The 23,255-nt window shown below is 49.1% G+C and overlaps 1 protein-coding gene across 4 annotated transcripts in view; it reads right to left on the minus strand.

The window, feature by feature from the left end:
* GAS7 (growth arrest specific 7) overlaps positions 1 to 23,255 on the minus strand; it is a 205,032-nt gene that overhangs the window by 125,863 nt on the left and 55,914 nt on the right. Inside the window, exon 1 of one of the 4 annotated variants that reach the window (XM_081219273.1) lies at positions 21,089 to 21,224. The exons of the other annotated variants lie outside the window; for them this stretch is intronic. The gene's annotated coding sequence lies outside the window, so the exon portion shown is untranslated. Of the gene's footprint in view, positions 1 to 21,088; positions 21,225 to 23,255 lie in introns of those variants that run through there. 4 annotated transcript variants of the gene reach the window in all.

The following is a 23,255-nucleotide window of genomic DNA, read 5'->3' on the forward strand; positions in this document are numbered from 1 at the left end:
TTTATTCTCCCTCCAACCCCACAAACTTGGTATTTATAGTCTATTTATACTACTTAGGTGGTTACACTGACGTTTTTAACATGTACACTTGACTTCAAGCATAAAGTTAATCAATAGCTCTTTTCTCCTTCTGCATAATACAAAACCCTGCAGTGCTTTCACTTTGATCTCCAGTGACCTTCCAGGTGTCCGGAGTTTGAATCAGTGGAAGGTGCTGCTTTCCCCCAAGTCCTGGGGCCGCCTGGTTTTTTGTTATCTCCTGCCACTGATCATTTTTCAGAAAAACTAAAAATTTCAAATTGACGCAGGCAGAAATAGAAAACCTGCATAGATCTATAACCTTCAAAGGAATCGATTCTGCGGCCTAAAAACTACCTTAAAAAAACGATAATGGGTTTATGTGGTTTTACTGACAAAGTTTTCTCAAACCTTTAAGGAAAAGGCAACACTTACACAATCTCTCCCAGAAATAGAAAAACCATCAGTTCCTTTTATAATACCCTGATACCAATCTTCAAAGGAAACAGTGTAAGAATTCAAAGCCTAACCTAACCTCACAGAGCACAGGTATAAAAATCCTAAATACACATTAGCAAATCCTGGGGATGGAAGGACCATCTTATGCCCTCAATAAGGTTTTCCTAAATAAGAAAGAAAAAGCACAGTCTATGCAGTAATAAATACATTTGATTAGACTACAATTTAAAAATTCCACATGACAAAATATACCATTATGAAAAAGCAATGCTTAAAAGACGGCGTGATGGAAAAGTGAACAGAGTATGAATATGAAATTCACAGGAGAGGAATTCTGAAAGGCAAATACGCATATGGAAATATACACAACCTCACTAGCAATGAAGGAAACACAAATACAAGTTAAATCTGAGGTGCAATATTTTACACGTTCAGATGGCAAAAATAAGCGTGCCTTGTTGGCAAGGGGAGTGGATATTGTAATATTTGTGGGTAGCAGTATATGTATATTTGCAAAACCTCTTTGGAAAATATAGTGGCAAAATCCTAAGGTACATACTCATACCCAGATATTCTCCTTCTAGGTATCTGCCCCAGAGGAATACTCACACAAGTGCACAAGGAGAAATGCACAATTGTTTCTAAATGTCTAAAATGTCCACCCATAGGAATAAACTATGAGATACACATGTGCTAGAAAACTACAGGGCAGTTGAAATGAACTAAGTCTACATGTACCAACATGCATAAACTTCAAAAACACCTGTGAAGAAAGCCAATCCCCAAAAGATATATTTCATGTAAGTTTCAAAATACACAAGACATTAGTGAATGCTATTTTAGATGCATACATGCTCATAAAAGTTTTAAATATGCTCATGGGAAAGATACACCAACAACAAAACAGTGGTTACTTCCGAGGAGAGAAGGAGAAAGTGGAATAGAACTGGAGGAAGACACAGGGATTTTTTTTTTAATGTCGAGTAATTGTGTTATTTTTGACTGACATTTGGCAAGTGTTGATACTTGTGGAATCCAGAGATGGTGATAAGCACATGAAAAATGTTTAACATCATTAATCCTCAGGAAAATACAAGCTGAAAGCACAATGAGAAACTACTTCATACTCACTAGAATGGCAAAAAAAAAAAAGTAGGCAAGGAGCTAGGATAATTGAAAGCTCATATGCTGCTGTGAGCGACGAGGGAAGTGCACAAAATAGTTTTGCTGTTTCTTATATAAACATACACTTACCATATGATCCAACAGTTTCACTCCTAGGTATTTACACCAGAGAAATGAAAACATGTCCGAAAGACTTATACACAAATGTTCACAGAATTACTCGTAACAGCTAAAAGCTGGAAACAACCCAAATGTCTATCAGTTGACAAATGGATAAGCAAATTCTAGTATGCTCAACCAGTGGAATTCTACTTAACAATAAAAAGGAATCAACAACTGATACAACAATATGGGTAAGTCTCAGACGTTATCCTGTGCAAGAGAGGCCAGATTCAAGGGTACACACCGCATGATCTGTTTCTATGAAAACCTAGAATAGGCAAAACTAATCTATAGGGTAGAAATCAGAGGTGACCTGAGGAGATGAGTGGGAGGAGAGAGAAACTGACTGCAAATGGGCAAGAGAGAACTTCCAGAAAGATGTCCTAGACTTCCATTACAGTGGCAGTGGCACAGGTGTATCTGTTTGTCAAGTCACTAACCTGTACACTGAGAATGGGGGGATTTTAGTTTATGGTAAATTATAGCTTATGGTAAATTTTATTTTATTTATTTATTTGTGGTCAATTATATACTTTATGGTAAAATGTATAAATTACAGTTGATTTTTAAAATAGAGATAGTAGATACATTTGTTATCATCTCCTGTTTTTCGTAGACAAATTTTATTAAAAATTAAGTGGATTTTAGAAAGTACTGATCATTAATTGCATATACTGTGGAGCAGGGGGTTTCGGGGGAGAATAAAGAACTAAGAAGGCGACTAATGCTAATCCTAACCCTTCCCAGTGGAAGAGCTGTCTATTTCATCATTGGAGCAGTCTTATTAGAAACCCAAGGTCCTCTGAGATTATCAAGTTCAAGTCTCTCATTTCCAGAAAAGCAGCCCAAAGTGAGATTTGTCCAAGATCCCTGTTGCAGACGTTTGTTGTTTAAGCTGCCCAGTGTCCTTTACCTGTATCTTAACAGCCCCACTCCTTTTTTTAGGGAATTCTCTCTCTCCCACTAGGCCCTTTTTCTCCGCGCATCTCTTAATCCAGGTGCCAGCCCTCCCCCTACAAGCCCTCAGGGGTCTCAGGGGGGTCCCTCCCCTTTCACAGGGCAAAGGTGTGTCTGCCTCCAGGTGGTCTCTGCTGACACCTGGGGAGATGCTCCTCCATCACAGCCAAGCACACCTGACTACACGCTGTTTGCTTTATACGATCGTTCCTATGAGTCCTACCGCCTGGCTCCACACAGCTGAGCATCTCGGTTTCTATCTGCTTTCAGGAGGTTTCCCCAGCCTCCCGTCCATTCTGTGAGCTTCCAGTATCTTGGCAATAAATTCCACTCGGCTGACATCAGCCAGAATCGGTTTCCGAAGTGTGCAACCAAAGAACCCCACGTGACACATCACCCAACCGGCGCAAGGTAGACGGGACCCACAGCCCAGAGTTCTGAATTCTCGAAGATGTCCCTGGGCGTGGCGGCCACCTAGCTAATGCCTCAGGATTCTCAGCGGCAATGTCTCAATCCCCCGAGGCTGCTGGGACATAGCCTGAGAAAGTGATCACGTATTGAGTGATACATTAAGCGCTCTGACATGCTTTAATTTCGTCCTTCCCACAGCCTGGTAATGTAGGGATTAACCCACTTTATCTACGAGGACACTAAAGAGGAAGAAAAATATTTTCCCAAGGTTACAGAGCTCGTAAGTGACAGCGCCACAACTTGAGCCAACTCTGTTCAACTTTTAAGCCTGGCTCTTGTCACTTCATCAGGCTGCCTCACCCCAAGAAAACGTTCAGGCTTCTGCATCTCCTAGTTTACAGTTAGGTCACCGGGACTTCAAATTAGGCATCAGAGGCACAACTGGATGCTGGCGGCATCCACAAAGTAGCGCGGGGGGGGGGGGTCGGGGGTGGAGGGGGCAGGCAACGCACACAGTAGGCCAGGACACCCACTCAGGAGAGTGTAACAATGGATGGGGTGGTGGTGGTGATGCGGTGCGGGGCTGAAGAGGACACTGCAGCCTTAGGGAGAACACACGTGCCCGGGGAACATTGTGGGAAACATCCACATCCCTGAGGAGTAGAAGTGAATTCTTTCTGCTTTGAGATGAATACATGTTCGCGTTCCCATGGCAACGGAGCATGCTCACTGCTGTCCATACCTGTAAGTGAGTGACTCACGTTTTTGGCATTGCACTAGCCCAGTCCTAAGTCGTTAGCTAATCAGCTGAGAATGCACACACTCTTGGGGTGGGGTGGGGCGGGCGGAAGGCGGGTAAATAGAGTTTCTGCATATCCTTCAGAGGCCCCGAGAGCAGGGATCACATTTCCTTGGTTTTTGCACAGCGACTGCAATACCTGGCACCGTCCCTGCTCCCAAACTATCGTAAGGAACCTGAGTTTGTTGTGGGCTCTCTAAATAGAGGGGGGTGGGAGCAGGGCTTCCGTTAAAACCAAGGGTGGGGAATTAAACATGATGCGAAAAGTGAATCAACTTGGGTTGCACAAGCTGTTGAAATAAGTAAGAACTGCCGGTCGGTGCAGAATTCCAATTTCAGACGAAAACCTGTTAATCGATACTCAAGGGTGGCCTGAGCAATCCTGCTGTGGGTCGAGCTTGATCTCAGCTTGACTTGGGTTCGGTCATACACGTTTCCAGGGAGGAGGAAAAGGAGTCCTAGAAGATACTTAGCTCCTGGGAATGCATCACAGCTACTTGAACTATAAGAGAGACTGGGGTGGGGCGGGGGCGGGCAGGGTTAAGAGCTGAAGCCTAGATTCCAAAGAGATCCCAGTGCCAGAGTCTCTGGAGGAAGAGGAGGCCTAGAAACTACAAGGAGTCCTCCAGACCAACCTGGAAAACCTTCAGTGGCTCCCAAGTAACTAAAATGACCCTATAGGGCTTCCCTGGTGGCACAGTGGTTGGGAGTCCGCCTGCCGATGCAGGGGACACGGGTTCGTGCCCCGGTCCGGGAAGATCCCACATGCCGGGGAGCGGCTGGGCCCGTGAGCCATGGCCGCTGGGCCTGCGTGTCTGGAGCCTGTGCTCCGCAACGGGAGAGGCCACAGCGGTGGGAGGCCCGCATACCGCAAAAAATAAATAAATAAATAAAATAAAATGACCCTATCAGTTTAACAAAGGACCTCTACAGGGCACCAGCAGATACAGCGAAGGGTTACATGAAAGGGTTTTTTCCCCCTCTAAACATAAAGAGAACACCTATGGTCCCACTTAGTTTCAGGAGATTTCATCAAGAGGCTCAGGTGTGCATGGGGAAAACCCAAAAAGGAAAATCTATCAGGGAGGGGAGAGTCCAGGGTAAGGAGACATCCCACCCACCCACCCACCCAGATTTCAGAGGGAGCTGGGCCTGGCCTCCCCAGGAGGGCTGTACACATAAACTATCCCGATTTCTGATAATCAGGCAGCCCTCTCCCGGAAGATGGGATTACTGGTAAAGAAGTGGACCAGGATGTTTTCTGAGGGGCATTCATCATCACCACCATGTCAACAGCACTTGCCAGAAAAGGTTTATACTGGAGTTTGGCACCTGCTTGCCCCAGCATGGCAATGAGCTCGTCAGCTCCTGGGACACAGGGGGCCAAGTGTCCACACTGGGTGTCTACATTGCCCACAGCACCCATCAGACATGCCTTGCACACTGAAGAAATTCAATAAAGGTTCACTGAATCACGATGGATGGATGGATGGATGGATGGATGGATGGATGGATGGATGGATGGATGGATGAAGAGGGCTTTCTGAAGGGTTCCCTCAAGCATTTCGGAAGACTTCATTGCCGTAAAGAAGACGGATTCAGCGAGCCTTACCGTCTCAGAAGGCAGCCAGCCCGCCCCCGCTGAGCTCGGAAACGAGGGCCCCTTTCTTTACGGCACAGAAATGGAAGCAGGGCTAAATTCTGAGGTCCTCCCAGTTCTGAAATCCACAGGCCCCTAAGCATCCTCTGTTAAGAAAGTAACTGGGGCTTCCCTGGTGGCGCAGTGGTTGAGAGTCCGCCTGCCGATGCAGAGGACACGGGTTCATGCCCCAATCCGGGAAGATCCCACATGCTGCGGAGTGGCTGGGCCTGTGAGCCATGGCTGCTGAGCCTGCGCCTCCGGAGCCTGTGCTCCGCAACGAGAGAGGCCGCGTACCACAAAAAAAAAAAAAAAAAAAAGAAAGAAAGTAACTGAGGGAGTTCCCTGGTCATTCAGTGGTTAGGACTCAGCTCTTTCACTGTCGTGGCCCCAGGTCCAATCCCTGGTCGGGGAACTAAGATCCCAACAAAGCCGAGCATCGGGGAACTAAGATCCCAACAAAGCCGAGCATCGGGGGCCAAAGCAACCACCACCACCACAAAAAGAAAGTAACTGAAAACAAAGAAATGTACCACCTGTTAGGGGTTAGAGCCAGAAGGAGGGGAGGGAATAAAGTCCTGATGGGCTGTGCCAGGAGCAGACAAGTCCGCTGGGCAGGGGGGGCTGCTGGGGCTTCACCCAGAGCGGAGCTCCCCCATCTCACTGTCCAGAGGCAACCGCACCAGCTACAACTTAGTAAGATTAAAGCGGGGAAAGGCATGTGCTGCTTCAAAAGACAGAAAAAAGGAAGAATAAATTACTGAGCCAGCCTAACTGCGGCCCCGTTAGGGGTAGCAGGGAGGTGGGTTGGGGTCGGAAGGATGGTGGAGATGGGTCCAAGATCCCAGGCAGCCCGGCTGCTGGCATCCTTCCTGCCTCTAACAGTCCGGTACCCGGAGCCCCTCAGCTGAGGCGACGAGGGTTCAGAAGAAGGGGACCAAGCGCGCCAACATGAAGCTCCTTGGCTTCTGGCCGACTCGCGTTAAACCAGCACAGGCCCGGCCCAGGGCAGCCCTGATTACCGAGCATCTTTTTACAATGCTCAGCCCGGCGCACTGAAGGGACTCCAGGTAAATCCTCATCCAGCCCGGTGTCTCTAAAAGGGAAGTAAATCACCCTTAATGACCCAGGGCAGGCCGCCACGTGTCCTATTTCTGGAGTGGTTGCTTCCCATGCTGGCAGCAGGGCGGCGGGGGGTTGGGGGGGAGTGCGGTGTGGGCACAAAACCCAGAGGAGGGAGGTCAAGTTCGGCAGGTCTGATTTCAGAGCGGGGAGAGGCTGGGAGGCTGGCGCGGAGGGGAGAGAATTAGTGAAAGTCCCCACGCCACATTTCCCTGATGCAGACCCCGAGAGTGCCAGATTGGATCCAGAGAAAACAGGAGCAGAAAAAATTAGGTGACGTTTGGCTGAGGTCAGGGACCTCTCCAGTCCAATCTCCCAGCACAAGGTGGGGCGGGGTGGGGGGCAAATCTGGCACAGAGCTTTGCAGCCAGAGCAAAGAGGGAAATGTGTTTGGCTAAAGGGTCCTCTGTGTCCTTAAGATAAAATAAGCCACCTGCTCAAGGGAAACGCCATTCCTACCCTAAAGCCGAAAGAAATTCCTCCAAGGGGTTCAGAGAAAGGAGACAGTTAAAAAAAGAAAAAAATTCTTAAAAGACCATGAGTTTCATAGGGCTGTTCATTTTAACCCTTGGTTTGAACCAGGTCCTTAAAAAGCAACCCCTGGGTATCAATTTCCAGCTGTAGCTTCTACCACCCAGGTGTCAGTGAAGACCTGGGGAAAGGGCAGGTATAGTGTAAACAACCCCTCATCTTCATAACAGGGAACCAACAGACAGTGTTAAAAGTTAACAAATTCCGAAACAACACGTAAGCACTTTATTTAAAATTGTGGAAGTAGCTGCCAGGAGAACTAAAAGTCAAATGCGACTGGAAAGGAGAGGCGTGGGTGTGAGTGTGCTGCTTTGCACTCTAAGCCTTCCAGTACTATTTGATTTTCATTTTTAACCACATGTATGCTATTACTTTTGCTCCAAATAAAAACAAAGGCTTTTAAGCGTACAGCATGGAAAATGAGGAAAGAACACATGCCAGAACGCAAGGCCAGCGAGAGTGTGTTGTAACGGGGATAACTTTGAGTTTGCTCAGATTTATACACAAAAGTAGCGACCTCCCTGGCGGTCCAGCGGTTAAGACTCTGCGCTTCCACTGCAGGGGGCGCGGGTTCGATCCCTGGGTGGGCAACTAAGATTCCTGCAGGCTGTGCGGCCAAAAAAACAAAACAAAACAAAACAAAAAACTTATACACAAAAGTAAATCTCCCGCAAACTTCAGAATTATTAGGAACAGCTCTGTGCACCTCACCTCCCACCCAGGAGAGACACAAGCATATCACACCACCGCATCAGAGGACCGCCCCTCCTAGCAAATCCCATAAAATCCTGATGCCGGCCACGAGGCAGGCTTCCAACACCCGACTCTTCCACTTTCATAGAAATTCGATTTGCCTAAGAACGTTAAGTCCTCCTTCCTACTCGATTACGCCAGCTGTTTATTCTTGGCTTTCAGAGCCAGCGGGGTGGGGAGAAATCCAGGTGTGCTGACACAAAGACACCCACCTTCCCCAGATGCAGGAGCATCTTCACAAATATCGGTGATTTATCCTTGGGCAAGAAGTCACTGAATTGCGGAATCTGGCAGCTAGTTAGCGTCCTCAGTTTTTGGAGGAGGATGCCCGGATGTGAAGTGAGACAGGCCTGAAGTCTTAAAACTACGAGGCGGTAACCTCAGAACTTGCTTCTCCAGAGTTCCGACCCAGTACTCTCTTCACTATATCATGTCTTTTCGGACCCTTCGACACGTTGAATAGCTATCTGAAATGATGCTCTGCTGTCAAATGCAGATTAACCCGAGCCTTCTCAGAGGCCTGAAGTGATGATGTTAACAACATCCTGAATCCAAGCCTACACACCATCTTCCTTCCCCGCCTCTACTTTTGGCCACGGCTCACGCCAGCCACCTCTCTCAGCCAACTGCTCTCCTGGTTTGTTTTTTTTTTTTTTTTTTTTTGCAGTACGCGGGCCTCTCACTGCTGTGGCCTCCCCCGCTGCGGAGCACAGGCTCCGGACGCGCAGGCCCAGCGGCCATGGCTCACGGGCCCAGCTGCTCCGCGGCACGTGGGATCCTCCCAGACTGGGGCACGAACCCGCGTGCCCTGCATCGGCAGGCGGACTCCCAACCACTGCGCCACCAGGGAAGCTCTCTCCTGGTTTTTAATTGGGGCCACCACCTCCCACTCATTCTCTACCCAGCAGTCACAATGATTCGTCTTAAAAACCCATCAAAGATGTCACAATAGATAATCCACAGAGACCGAGAGTAGATCAGTGATTGCCCTTGGCTGGGGGAGCAGGGCCTGAGAGGTAATGGGCAGTGACTGCTTGATGGGCATGAGGTCTCCTTCAGGTGTGATGAAAATGTTTTGGAACTAGACAGAGGCAGTGGTCACACAATACTGCAAACGCACTAAAATATCAGTGAATCATACAGTTTAAAATGGTTAATTTTAGGTTAGGCGAATTTTATCTCAATCTTTAAAAAAAAAAATCATGTCATGCCTCCAATCAAATCTCTCCAGTGGATGCCCACCTTCCTCAGAGTGAAAGCCCCTCCCTCCCTGTATTCCAGACCCAATGGAGGAGCCCCTGTGCGTCAACTCTTCCTTCCCCTGGGACACACACTCCTGAGACACCCACAGGCTTGTTGCCTTATTTTATTTGGGTCTCTGTTCAAATATTAGCAACCAGCGACTCTTCCTGTTGACCTCATAGAAAATAGCAACTCCTGTTACCCTCTGCTCTGAGAGGAAAACAGAACCTCATTAACCTGATATTATGTCATATTTGTTTTCTACTGTCTGATTTCCCCAGAAGAATCCAAGCAGTGTCGGCAGGGACTGTGTTATAAATGCCCAGCACTTAGAACAGCGTCTAAAGTGCAACAGGTGCTCAAAAAAAGGGTTGTTGAATGGGGCTTCCCTGGTGGCGCAGTGGTTGAGAGTCTGCCTGCCGATGCAGGGGACACAGGTTCGTGCCCCGGTCTGGGAGGATCCCACGTGCCATGGAGCGGCTGGTCCCGTGAGCCATGGCCGCTGAGCCTGCGTGTCCGGAGCCTGTACTCCGCAACAGGAGAGGCCACAGTGGTGAGAGGCCCGCGTACCGCAAAAAAAAAAAAAAAAAAAAAAAAAAAAGTTGAATGAATGAATGAACGTTCATTTGTTCCACGTTCAAAGTTCATTGACCAGGGATCACTTTTCCCCCCAGGGGGCATCTTGACAGGCTGACTTTGACAAATGCTCACTGTATTAGTCTCTTGCAGCTGCTGTAACAAATAACCACAAACCTGGCAGCTTAAACCAACACCCATTTTTTTCCTCTTACAATTCTGGAGGCCAGAAGTCTGAAATCAGTTGCACTGTGTCAAAACCAAGGTGTCAGCAGGGCTGCACTCACCCTGCAGGTCCTAGGGGGCTTCGTTCCTCGACCCTTCCAGACTCCCCAGTGGCTGCAGGCATTCCTTGGCTTGTGGCCACATCACTCTAATCTCTGCCTCTGCAGAGAAGTGGGAACACGTCCTTCACCCATGGACTAAGGGATGGGCATGTGGGCTCATCAAACCAGCTTGCAAATGTGGGACAACTCTGGGCTGCCTCTCCCCTTCCAGGGTATGGATGACAGCCCAGAACAGCAGCCATGAAACCAAGGAGAACACAGCCCACTGACCGCAGGCTGTTAATCACTAATGGAAGACAATGAGCCCAAGATCAGCCTCTTGCGGCCCTTCCTCTGCATCCTTGTGGACCACTCCCAGATCCCCAACTTGGGTTCTGACTCATGTGGCAAACCACATTCTGCTTCAGAGACACAGGCCACTGACACCTCAAATTCAACATGTCCAAATCCGAATTCCATTCCCCACTCCATCCCTGCCATATATATATATATATATATATATATATATATATATATATATATAATCAAAGAAGATTACATGAGGGACAGAGTGTGGCCCTGGGCGTGGAGGTGAGCGATGGGTCCCGTGTCCCCCACTTCCACTCACTTCTCCGGGACCTTCCCTGAGCCCTGTTTCCAAAATCACGCTTGTGAAATAAGCCTGCTGGATCAGACGATCTATCTCAGAGGCCCCTTCCAACATCACAGCCTGTGAGTCATTGGAAAAAGCAGAGGGAGCTGGGGACCCGCCCGTCCAGCCCTCCCCCTCCGCCACACCCCTGTTTACCAAACAGCGCCTGCTCTACCAGCCCCTGCAAAGTCAGGATGCATTCCTGCGGAGCTCCAGGAAAGGCGATGCAGAAAGCCCTGCTAGGTTTCCACCACACATGCTGAAGTGGGCAGCCTGAGCAGGTGGGCACCTTGTATTAAATCTCTCTGGCTGGTGAAAAGTTTAAACTGGGTCACAGTGTCAAGTGACCTGAGAGAGGCATCTTTCCACTGCCCTGGGGTGGATTAGGTAGAGGCAGCCAGCTTTCCCCGTGTGGGTGCTGGACGTGAGGAACGAATTCCGGCACTTCGTAATTTCTCCTCCAACATATTTTTCCCTCCGTTTTCTTGCTCAGGTGGCCAAGTCGGATGGTCAGACAGGAGCTGACTCCTCTAACACCCTGCAAGCCTGCCCTATGAGATACACCTGATACAACAGGGGAGAGAGCCATCCCAGGCAGTTACAACAGCGCCATGGTGCCTACATACACGACACCTGGTCTTGAAAAGAAAGCTGCAGCTTCATAACTTTTGCAAGATTAGTCACCCTGGATGCACTACCTAAGGGTGACCAGTCCACGTGGTGGCCTCTGCCAGATCTTTCTCCCAGAGCTATTCTCTTGCAAACCAAGCATAGCACAAATCTGACAGCGTGATCAGCTAACTTCCTCCCAAACTCACAATCAGACTCCATTTCATACCAAAAGGCATATCATGGGGACAGGGACACGCCAGAACGTTTCTCTTCTTCTCTCCTGCTGGACTGGAGGAATATTCTCAGCTTCTTATTAGTCCAGCTCCTTAGCACCTTCACAGGAGACCAGGAAAGAGAGAAGAAAAGAGATGGCTGGGATCCAACTACTCCTCTCCTTGTTAGGAGTTCTGAAGGCTCAGAAGGAGGAAATGGAAACTTTAGGTTAAAAGAAGACTTGGGGGAATAACTCACGTTTAACAGATGATGAAAGGAGTGGTTTATATGATTCCTGACAGCCTTGCCCTTTGGTGATTAATTGCATTATATTTCTAGCCTTGCAACCGGCAACCTTGTCTCCTATGAACACAGAGGAGCAAAATCTTGCCGCTGGACTTCTCAAAAGAATGGTCTCTGCCTGCCTGCCCGGCACCTCACCAGCGTGTTCTCTTCTTAATGTCCTCACACAGGCATGGGCACACGAAATCTCACAGTTAAAACGGGGATCACCATTTCTCACACGACTTTTCCCAGACCTCATTCCCCCAAGTTCCTTGAGATTCTTCCCTTGATGTCGGTGACACTAACCATTCGGTCCTCTCTCTGCCTGAGAGCTGGACCTGTTCCCTCAAATCCCATCCAGGCTCACATCAAGGATTCCATCACTGCCACGTCTCGTCAGTTACCATTTGGGGGTAGATTTCCATTCTCCACCCTCTGGAACCAACGGACCTTTATCTTCCTCTGGGTACCACTCTTGTTCCTTCCTCAGTCTGTGTGGTCAGGATGACCCCATCTCTCAACTATGCCATCCCAGGCTCCATTGGAAAGCTGCCCAGTGATTTTCCTTTTTTCTCTTGGAGTTACTGAGAGTTTCTAGAATCTTTCTGAAGAGGTGACTAAGCTAGAAAATGATGCCGACACAGAGGAAAGTAAAGCCAAGAGATGGAGAGTTTTGATGAGATTGCCTTCACCTCTGCTACTAGTTATTTACTGCTGCGTACCAAGTTAGCCCAAAGCTCAGGGTCTTCAAACAACAAATGTGTGGTCTCAGTTCCTGCAGGGCAGGGATCTGGGTACAGTTTACCCAGACTTTGAGCCTTACCCAGGGTTTCTCACAAGGCTGCAATCCAGGGCTGTGGTCATCTCAAGGTTCAGCTGGCAGAGAATCCCCTTCCAAGTTCATTCGTGTGGGTGGTGTTTGCAGACCTGGGGTCCTTGCTGGCTGTCTAGGTTTTAGTTGCTTGCCACATGCAGAGATCCTTTAGTTCCTGACTTCCACCATGACTCTGTTATGAGTTTTGGCAACTGGATAACAGGTTTCATCTTCTAAGTTAGGCTCTCAGTTTTTTTTTTTTTTTTTGCAGTACGCGGGCCTCTCACTGTTGTGGCCTCTCCCGTTGTGGAGCACAGGCTCCGGATGCGCAGGCTCAGCGGCCATGGCTCACGGGCCCAGCCGCTCTGCGGCATATGGGATCCTCCCGGACCGGGGCACGAACCCGTATCCCCTGCATCAGCAGGCGGACTCTCAACCACTGCGCCACCAGGGAGGCCCCCAGGCTCTCAGTTTTTGAACTGTTTTTCTCCTCTGCTCTTGTTCATGACCAGGCTGTAAGGCTCATGGGACCCCACCATCTGAGTGCCTTTTTCGAAATGTTTTAAGGAGCCTGGGACGAGCAGGGATTGGTAGAACCTTTGAGCAACACCCTCTACATACCCAAATGTGTCCCTCCCCCCACCCATGAAGCACATACATGAGGTAGACCAGATGCACCCAGGAGCTCTGAACTGTGTGCCTATACGGTCATCCCAGGACGCTATGAAGATTCCAGAACAGCCTGGTGAGCAGATTGCTCCTGCTGGCTGACATGGAATTTCTCTGGTGGGACTATGTAAGACTAGGTGACTAGAATAGCTTTGGCATGCTGATTTGGGGTGACTCAAGTTGTTTATCTAGACGGGGCCCACACATCCTAAGGGCAATGGTGCCACCACCTTTGGCCACCTACTCCCATGGTCATCCCCTTGACCTGGTATTTTATTTTATTTTATTATTATTTTTTTTTTTGCGGTACACGGGCCTCTCACTGTTGTGGCCTCTCCCGTTGCGGGGCACAGGCTCCAGACGCGCAGGCTCAGCGGCCATGGCTCACGGGCCCAGCCGCTCCGCGGCACGTGGGATCTTCCAAGACCAGGGGCACGAACCCGTGTCCCCTGCATCGGCAGACGGACTCTCAACCACTGCGCCACCAGGGAAGCCCTGATCTGGTATTTTAAATCAATGCTTCTCAAGCCTGGATGAACACTAGAATCACCAGGGGAGCTTTTAAAACGTAGGGTGCTTGGGATCCACCCCACACAGATTAATTCAGAATCTCAATCAAAATCAAAATACCCAGGCTCTGGTGTTTTGTTTTTAAGTCCTCCAGATAATTCTAACATTGAGAAGACCCACTTTAAATAACGGCCACGAATCTCAAACTGGCGCTCAACTCTTGCTGCTCTGCCCTAAAAATAAATTCAATGAGCGAACAACTTAGGCATCTCCTGGACACATGAGAAATTGTGTCTTCTTAAGCTTCCCACTGCAGAAGTGCTCTGGAGTCTTGCTGCTCACAGTGGGATCCAAAGCCAGGAGCATCACCACCACCTGGAAGCATGTTAGAAATGCAGAATCTGCATTTTAACAAATCCCCAGGTGATTCATTTGCACATTGGTGTCTGAGAAGCATAGTTCGAGCAACCCTACTATGGTTACGCAATGACTTGTTTTCCATCTTCAAAACAACTATTTCACTCTTTCTCATGAAAGACAAGAGCAATCTGACAGCAACCGCTCATCAACCCACTGCCCAAATTCCATCCTACCCATGTCAGTACCCATGTTCTTAGCCTGCCCTCCCATTACAGTGGCTAAAAGGCCCTCCTCCTATCAAAGGCAACCTACCTGCTTTCTACCTGTCAGCATATAACACCTGGCTTAAAAAAAAAAAAAAAGAGAGAGGATAAACAACAAGGTCCTATTGTATAGCACAGGAAACTATATTCAATATCCTGTGATAAACCATAATGGAAAAGAATGTATATATATATATATATATATATATATATAGCCGAACAACTTTGCTGTACAGCAGAAATTAACACAACATTGTAAATCAACTATACTTCCATAAAATAAACTTTAAAATATATAAATTTTAAAATACATAAAATTTTTTAAAAAGAGAGATAAATCTATCCTTTGACCCCACTCCTCCAGGCCCTGCCTATTCCTCTGCTTCTCATCACAGCGAGTATTTTCACCAAAAGACTTACTTATAGTCATGACCCCTACTTTCTGACCTCTAATGCTCTCCAGCCCAACTCCACTGAGCCTGATCGCCAGTATCACTCATGACCCTCACGCTGTTACCAAATCCAAGGGCACCTTGGACTCTTCCACAGTCCTTGGCCAGGCAGCAGCATTCAACGTTCCCTCCTTCCGGAAACTGTGACTTCTCATGGCTTCCATGGCATCTCACGTTTTCTCAGGTAGTTAGTTGCCTGTCTGGATCTTCCCCTGAGCTCAGCCTTAAATGTTCCAGCAATCTCCTGCCCCCTACCCTTCTTTCCTATCTGCTCATTCTCTTTAGTGGCCCGACCCTTCCTGTCCCATAGCTTTATACACCCTCTATCTCCTGATGACCCTAAATGCACTTCTCTAGCCCTGACCTTTCCCCATGTCCACCTGGCTACTTGCCAGCGCTACACCAATGCTCAGGAGGAATCTCTAACAGATCCAAAACAGAGCCCATCTTCCTCGCTTCCAAAAAAAAAAAAAAGCAAAACCAAACCTGTTCTCCATGCCTCATTTTGGCAAATGGCACCATGATCCATCCTGTTGCTTAAGCCCCAAATCTAGGATCGTCAGCTTCTCCACCTTCCCAATCCAGTCCCTCTCAACTCCTGTCAATCTGCCTCCAAAGCTCATCCAGAATCCACCCACGTTTCTCCGTTTCCACTGCTGCCACCCTGTTCCCAAGGCACCACCACTCCCTGTATCATTACCATGGTCTTCGAACTGGTCTACGACTTCCCCTCTTCATCCCCTACAATCCATTCTCAACATGGTAGCCAGAGCGAACTTGCAAAACATTAATCAGGTTATATCACCTAATTAAAAGCATCCAAAGGCTTTGCACTCCTCTTTGAAAAAAGGAATCCAAACTATTTAGCCTAATTCACAAAGCAATAAAGTCTGCCTTCTATTTACCTGATCCTTCATCATTTTATACCACTTCCCTTCCAGCCACACCAACCTTCTTGCTCTGTGCCATTCAACGCAGTGTGGACCACAGCCGTATCTTGGTCTTTAAAGTTAGATTTAAATGAATGACAACTAAAACGTGAAATTCGGTTCCCAAGTCTTACCAGGCACCTTTCAAGTGCTGAGTTGTCACACGGGGCCGCTGGCCACGTGACAAGTGCAGATATAGAACACTTCCATCACTACAGAAAAGCTTGGACGGCACCGTTTGAGCTGTTCCTTGGATGGGGAAAGTTTGGTCCTGCCTTATGGCTTTGGCATTCACTGTTACCTCTGCGTGAAGTGCCCTTCCCCCAGCAATTCATTCCCACGGCTGGATCCAGACATCAGCTTCAACGGGAGGTTCCCCCACAAGTACCGATCTAAAGAAGCCACCGTTTAGTTACTCCCAAGCACACATGAACCAATTTAATTCTGCACAGCATTTACCACTGGCTAATGTTCTTCTTGTTTATTTGGGTTTGTCTGCTTATTGCTTAACTCCACATGCCTCCTTACCCCAAAGCAAACGTCCAAGATCAGGGACCTTGTCCGTCTGGCTCACAGCATTCCAGCGCCCGACACACCGGCCCAATTAGTAGTCACTGATTGTTAGGCCCATGCCATTCATACTTCCTTTCAAATCACGTTTTCTCCACCTTCCCGGCCACCACCCAGCCTGGGTCTGCATCCAGGCCACCCCGACGGCACTACAGACAGAATCCTGCCTCTGCCCTGCCTCAAGCCTGCAAACACCCACAGGTGAATCTTGTTCGTGCTCCTCCTGTCAAATCAATCCCCTGTCCCTGTCCATTCTGGCTCCAAACGGCCTCCGTGTCCCCTACCTCGGTGTTGCAGTCAAGTCTCTCCCTCTGCTTGGAGCACCCTCCTCCCTGTTTCTCGGTGAGGCTGCACCTTCTCCTGTCTCCCAGGTGTGGCCCAGGTGGGGGTGTTCTGCAGACACGGGCCCCTCCTCCGGCCTCCTCCAGCACTTCCTGTCTGCAGCCCGGCTTTGGCACTCACACACGCACAGAGGACAAGACGTTCCACCTTCCACGGACACGCACACAGATCATCCCCGAGAGGACTCCTAAGAGCAATGCTTCTCAAGCTTTACCGAGGAGCGGAGTCACCTGGAGAGTTCATAAGGGGCACACAGGTCACGGCTTATGGGAGCAGGATAAGATCGGGGCCACTGTCCTTTTCCCACGTTCCCTGGGTGACTCAGAGACCCACCAAAATATAAGCTGCACTGCTTTTTTCTTTTAATTTATTTTATTGAAGTAGAGTTGATTTACAGTGTTGTGTTAATTTCTGCCACACAGCAAAGTGATTCAGTTATACATATATAAACATCCTGTTTCATATTCTTTTTCCATTAGGGTTTATCACAGGATATTGACTATAGTTCCCTGTGCTCTACAGTAGGACCCTGTTCTTTGTCCATTCTATATATAATAGTTTGCATATGCTAATCCCCAAATTCCCCCTCCATCCCTCCCTCATCCCTCTCCCCTTTGGCAACCACAAGTCTCTACTCTATGTCTATGCATCTGTTTCCGTTTCACAGATAGGTTCATTTGTGTCCTATTTTAGATTCCACATATAAATGATATCATATGGTATTTGTCTTTCTTTTTCTGACTTACTTCACTTAGTATGATAATCTCTAGGTCCATCCATGTTGCTGCAAGTGGCATTATTTCATTATTTTTTATGGCTGAGTAGTATTCCATTGTATATATGTACCACATCTTCTTTATCCATTCATCTGTCGATGGGCATTTAGGTTTCCATGTCTTGGCTACTGTAAATAGTGAGCTACACTGATTTACAACATCAGATCTTCCACAGGAGTGGTTCAAGCCTTGTCCATTTCCACCAATCGGGAACACTTGGGAAGGGCCCCGCATGGTTAATGACGTTCTCTGACACAAACTTGCTCTCCTTCAAGTATCGAAAGCTACCCCCTGGGGCAGGTTGAAAAATGGCCCCCCCAAATGGAGCCACATCTTAATCCCTGGAGCCTACAACTGTCACCTTATATGGCAAAAAGGGACTTGCCAGGTGTAATTAAACTAAGGATTTGGGGATGAGAAGGTTTTGCTGGATTATCTGGATGGGCCCTAACTATAATCACAAGGGTCCTTATAAGAAGGAGACAATGTCAAAGAGGGAAGAAAAGCCAATGTGAAGCCAGAAATGGGGAGAAAAGGTAACAGGATGTGCAGCCATGAGCCACGGAAGGAGCTTTTACAAGATGCAAAAGGAAAGAAATGGATTCCCCCCAGATCCCCCAGAAGGAGCCAGCCCTGGGACACTGACTTTAACCTCGTGACTCATCTCAGACTTCAGACCTTCAGATCTATGGAAGAGGATGCGTTCTTTTGAGCTACTATGTTTGTGGCAATAGGAAACTAATACACTTCCTTTTCTGTAAGCATCCTGACTTTCTACTTAACTCATTATTGAAAGATACAAGAAGCTCCATTCAGACAGGGCTGGCTTGCTTTGTTCACCTCTGTGTCCACAAGGCCTAGCTCAGGATCTGCCATGCACATCCTCAAGGAAGGCCAATATTCCAAGTTAGAATTTGGGACCTTCCCCGATGCTCCTGGTAGCCTAACCCCATTGGTGTTTCCAATAAGGGAAACACGTGAAGTTCAGAAATAGGTCACCAAGCTTGAACATCTTGGGGAAGAACTACTGTTGTATTCTGACTCGAGGAAACCTAGGCAGATACGCTCTTCTTCTTAGACTCTTATTCTCATCCTGAAAAGTGTGTGGCTTAGAGCTGTGCTGTCCAGTATGGTAGCCACTAGGCACATATAATGATTTAAATATAAATAAAAATGAAAATGAAGACCCAGCCTCTCAGTCACACTAGCCACAACTCAAGCGCTCACCAGCCACATGTTAGTGGCTACGGTATTGGATGGCACAAACAGAGACCGTTTCCACCATCGCAGAAAGTTCTACTGGACAATGCTGTCTGACAGCATCTCTCCAAACACGCTTGGCTCCAGCTCCAGACCCCAAACTAGAAAACCTAAGGGGGAGAGAAATGCAGCCACCACACCCCATTCTACCCTGGAATTCATTCTTGAGCGTGTGTCCTAAGATGCACAGCTTGGAATGGTGTCCAGAGATTTTCGTCCAAGTCTGATTCTTTGTTGAAAAGACTCTATCATTGGAAAGGGAGAAGGAGAAGTAGCAGCTGAGGAAACTGCAAACGAGAGATCGGACCCATGCAGGGGTGAGGTGGGGAGGATGGAGATTAGAGAGGGAAGAAGCAGGGGAAAGTAAGGGGAGCAGCATGTAGGAAATGGACTCTAGTGATGTGATCACGAGCAGAAAATTCAAATGTCCAAAAGGAGGCCTCCCTGGAGATCTAAAAGCACGTAAAGGAACAGCCAGCCTGCAGAGGGGCTGGACCACTGCTCAGAGAAGGGTCTGCAGGACAGACCTTCATCTGCCATAGATACCCTGGTATCCACTCACCGTCCCCATAGGGCAGCAATAGTGTGGGGGGAGAGATGGAGAGAGGAAATCAACTGAATGCAAAAACACAGAACTTTTCCATACAGAAAATTAAAAACTGCAAAGTGGGAGGCTTCCCTGGTGGTGCAGTGGCTAAGAATCCACCTGCCCATGCAGCGGACATGGATTCGAGCCCTGGTCCGGGAAGATCCCACATGAGGCGGAGCAATGAAGCCCGTGTGCCACAACTACTGAGCCTGTGCTCTGGAGGCCGCGAGCCACAACTACTGAGCCCATGTGCCTAGAGCCTGTGCTCCGCAACAAGAGAAGCCACCGCAATGAGAAGCCTGCGCGCCACAACGAAGAGTAGCCCCCGTTCGCCGCAACTAGAAAAAGCCCGTGCACAGCAACGAAGACCTAACTCAGCCAAAAATAAATAAATACATTTAGATATAAAAAAAAAACCTGGAAAGTGCGCAGTGCTGCCGAGGCTGTGGGTCAATGGGCACTCGTAGATATAGCTGGTGGAAGGGTAAATAGATTTGCCTCGCTGGAGGCTGTCTGGCACTTTCTGTCAAATTTACAAACACACTCTTTGCTCCAGGCTTTCAACTTCAAGAACTGATCCTTCCCTGACACTCCACCGTGTGCAGAACGATGGACACACAGGGTATCCACAGCAGGTAACGGTCACAGGAAAAGATGAGAAGCAACCTGCCCATCCATGAAATGAGTCAGGAAGGTGTTAAAAAAACGAGGACACTCCTTCTATTGACTAACCTCCACGATATACTGTTACAGGGTTTAAAACACAGCAGCAGCAGCAAGGTGAAGAAGAAAGAGGAAGCCAGCACAGGTGTGAAGGGAAATAAAGGCACACGTATATTCGTAAATATCTGCACGATTTCCTCTATACCCACAAGAAACTGGTAACTTGCTCACCTCTGGGGAGGGGAATTAAGAGGCAGAGGACAAACGGTAGGAGGCAGGCCAACGTTCACTCTATATTTTTTAGTGCGTAATGAATGTCAGAATTCATCTGTATATGACCTATTCAGTAAGAGTAAAATTAACAAAGATCCACTTCTGGATATGTACACTCAACAAAGAGTTTAAAACTTACCCCGTGAAAACCCTTCTGCATGGATGCTACAACCTCGGTGGGAAGACAGCACCTGCCAGGTGAGTGGGCCCAGGGGACCAGCTGCACCGCAGCCTTGAGCCCCCAGGTGCCACGGCCGCCTCTGTCTCCTCACCCTGTAGCAGGTGTCACCTCCCCTGTGGTCCCGGGCCTCCGAGGAGGAGTTGCCAAAGCCCTGGCCCTCAGCAACCCCGGGCTGTGCTCCAGACTTGGAAATGACCAGGAAGAGCCCTGCTCCTGCCTAAATCCCAGCTTCTGGGTCCATTTCCGACCGGGGTGCTACCCCACCCCAGGGCGCCCACTGCCAGGGCAATGATACCCCGCCAGCCTCTCACACTAGGGGAGCAAATGCAAGCGAGTCCCACGGCTGCGTCCGATAATCACTATGGACACCAGCCTGAATCAGGCCTGTGTCCAATTAGGCACGCCTGCAACACCACCATAGCAACGAAGGTAATATTATTGTTCCACAAACAGAAAATGAAACACACACACACACACACACACACACACGATGTGTTGTCCAACAGCTTCCAAAGCCACAGCCGTAACACTTCTCCACGCCCTACAACTTGTCCCTTTCACTTCCCCGAGACGGTGCAGCTTCTCTGATGGGAAGTCACAGGCTCGGGCAATTACCTCTTCACACCCTCCACGCTGTGTGCCCTTCACAGGGCTGCACTCCTCCCTCTGCCCTCTTCCTGCTGGAGACAGAACGGCCTCCAGGTGAAGCTCCAAGCTGCCCTCGGCTGGCTGGCTGGCTGGCTGGCTGGTTTCTCCAGGCCAGACCCAAGCTGGGCACTGGAGTTTTGGTGGCTGCAGGCATGAACCACACACTAATCTTCAGACACAAATGTGGAAAACATTAACCCAAATGGAAAGACATAAATCAGGAGGGGAGCTTATGGCACGGAGGAAAACAGCTCTGCTCGGAGAGCCCGGGCCGTTGCACAAGAGCAGAGTGAGTCACCCGCCAGCAGAGGGAGGACCGTGGAGGGGGGAGGGGGGAGGAGGGAGGGGAGCCCCGGTGGGACTGGTGGGTGGATGAGCGGGGGTGGGTGGGTGGGGGGGGGGAGCAGTGCAAAAACACAGCTGTAGGTTCATCACCAACCACACTTCATCAGCAGCCTGGGGAGAGGGGGGCCAAATGTCACCTCCCCTCTCCAACTCAGGAAGTGTTTCAAAATGTGTCTTCTCTGGAGAAGACAGCAGGAAGGAGTCTTCCTAACAGCCAACCAGTCACCCTCTACAGCACGCAGCCGTGTCCCGGGGAAGCAAATCCCAGGCCCTCTTGAAAGAAGGTCTGCCTTATCCTTCTCTGCTCCCCCCTGGCCATGAGCCATGCTGTTTGGTGTCCTCAAGTCTAGGTGCCCATCGTGGGCACACGACGCTTGTCCTACCTGCTTGCCCATCACTACCGTTTCATCTTTTCTTCCTTTCCTTCTTCTAAACACCCCATACTCCACACAAGCTGCTGGGGACAAGACAAGCCTATCCCCATCCCTGCTCCCTGGGGAGAACCTCCCAGCTTCCTGTAAGACACTGCCTCACCCACCAACTCCTCTGCCAAGACTGATTCCCAGCCTTCAAGTTCTAAGCACCTGCTGCGAGCAAGGCCCTGCTGTCCCTGGGTGTGGCAGTGGGGGAGGAGGAGGCCCAAAGAGATAAGGCAGCTGGAGAGCAGAAGCAGCAGGAGGTCTGAGCCCTGGGGGCTCTAGAAACGACCAAGGCAATGCCCTAGCTTTCAGCAGGCCTCTCCCCGTCTCCAGGTCATCTTCATCTTGCTCTGATGAAACAAGAGGTTGCATTTAGAGATCAATGGGGTCCCTTAGACTCCGACAACGCCACGTAATGTAGTGGAACTTACACCCCTGTGAGTACAGACACACCACAGCCTGAGAGGCGGGTAAGTGACCCAGTTTTGTTGGAAGGGGACAAGTGATGGAGAAAAAGAGCAACGCAGTATAAAGGGGTGGGCATGACAACGTGAGCCAGAGAGTCAACAGAGATGAAAGAGTGGGTTAGCTTCTGGGGGCTCTGTACCAAGTTATCACAAACGACGAAGCTTAAAGTCACAACACAAATGTACTGTCTTCCGGTTCTGGAGTCCGAAGTCTAAAAAGGGGTCTCACTGGGCTACAGTCACGGTATTAGCAGGGCTGGTTCCTTCGAGAGGCCCTGGAAGAGAACCCGCTTCCCTGCCTCGTTCAGCTCCTCAAGGCTGCCCGTGAGTCCCTGGCTCGTGGCCCTCTCGTCACATCCTCAACCTCTTGCCTTTGCCGTCACATCTACTCCTGACCTGACCCTCCTGCCTCCCTCTTATAAGGACTCTCTGTCCTTACACTGGACCCACCTGAATAATCCAAAATCACCTCCTCATCTCAAGAGCCTTAATCAAATCACACCTGCAAGCTCCTGTTTGCCTCGTAAGGTAACATCCACAGGCTGTGTGGATTAGGACGTGGACGTCTCTGGGAGACCATTACTCAGCCCACCACAGGGACTAGCCACGTGGGCTGCCAAGGCCCTAAGGAGGAAGCATGCCTGGAACACCCGCAGGAACGCCAGCGAGGCCACTGTGCAGCAGAGGGATGAGTGAGGTGCAGGGAAGGAGAGGCCCCCAAGGTCAGGGAGGTCACGGGCCCCACCATGTCACACTCGTCAGCTGCGGTGAGGGCTTCTTCGGCTTTTACTCTGCCATCGTGGGGGCCCATCGGGATGTTCTGAGGAGCAGCGTGATACGATCGGACTTATCATTTGAAAAGAACAGACTGGGGTCTGGCAGAGCCGTCAGGAGGCAACTGCA

This window comes from Mesoplodon bidens, assembly GCF_964165515.1.
Source record: "Mesoplodon bidens genome assembly, chromosome: 19".
NCBI classification, from domain to species: domain Eukaryota; kingdom Metazoa; phylum Chordata; class Mammalia; order Artiodactyla; family Ziphiidae; genus Mesoplodon; species Mesoplodon bidens.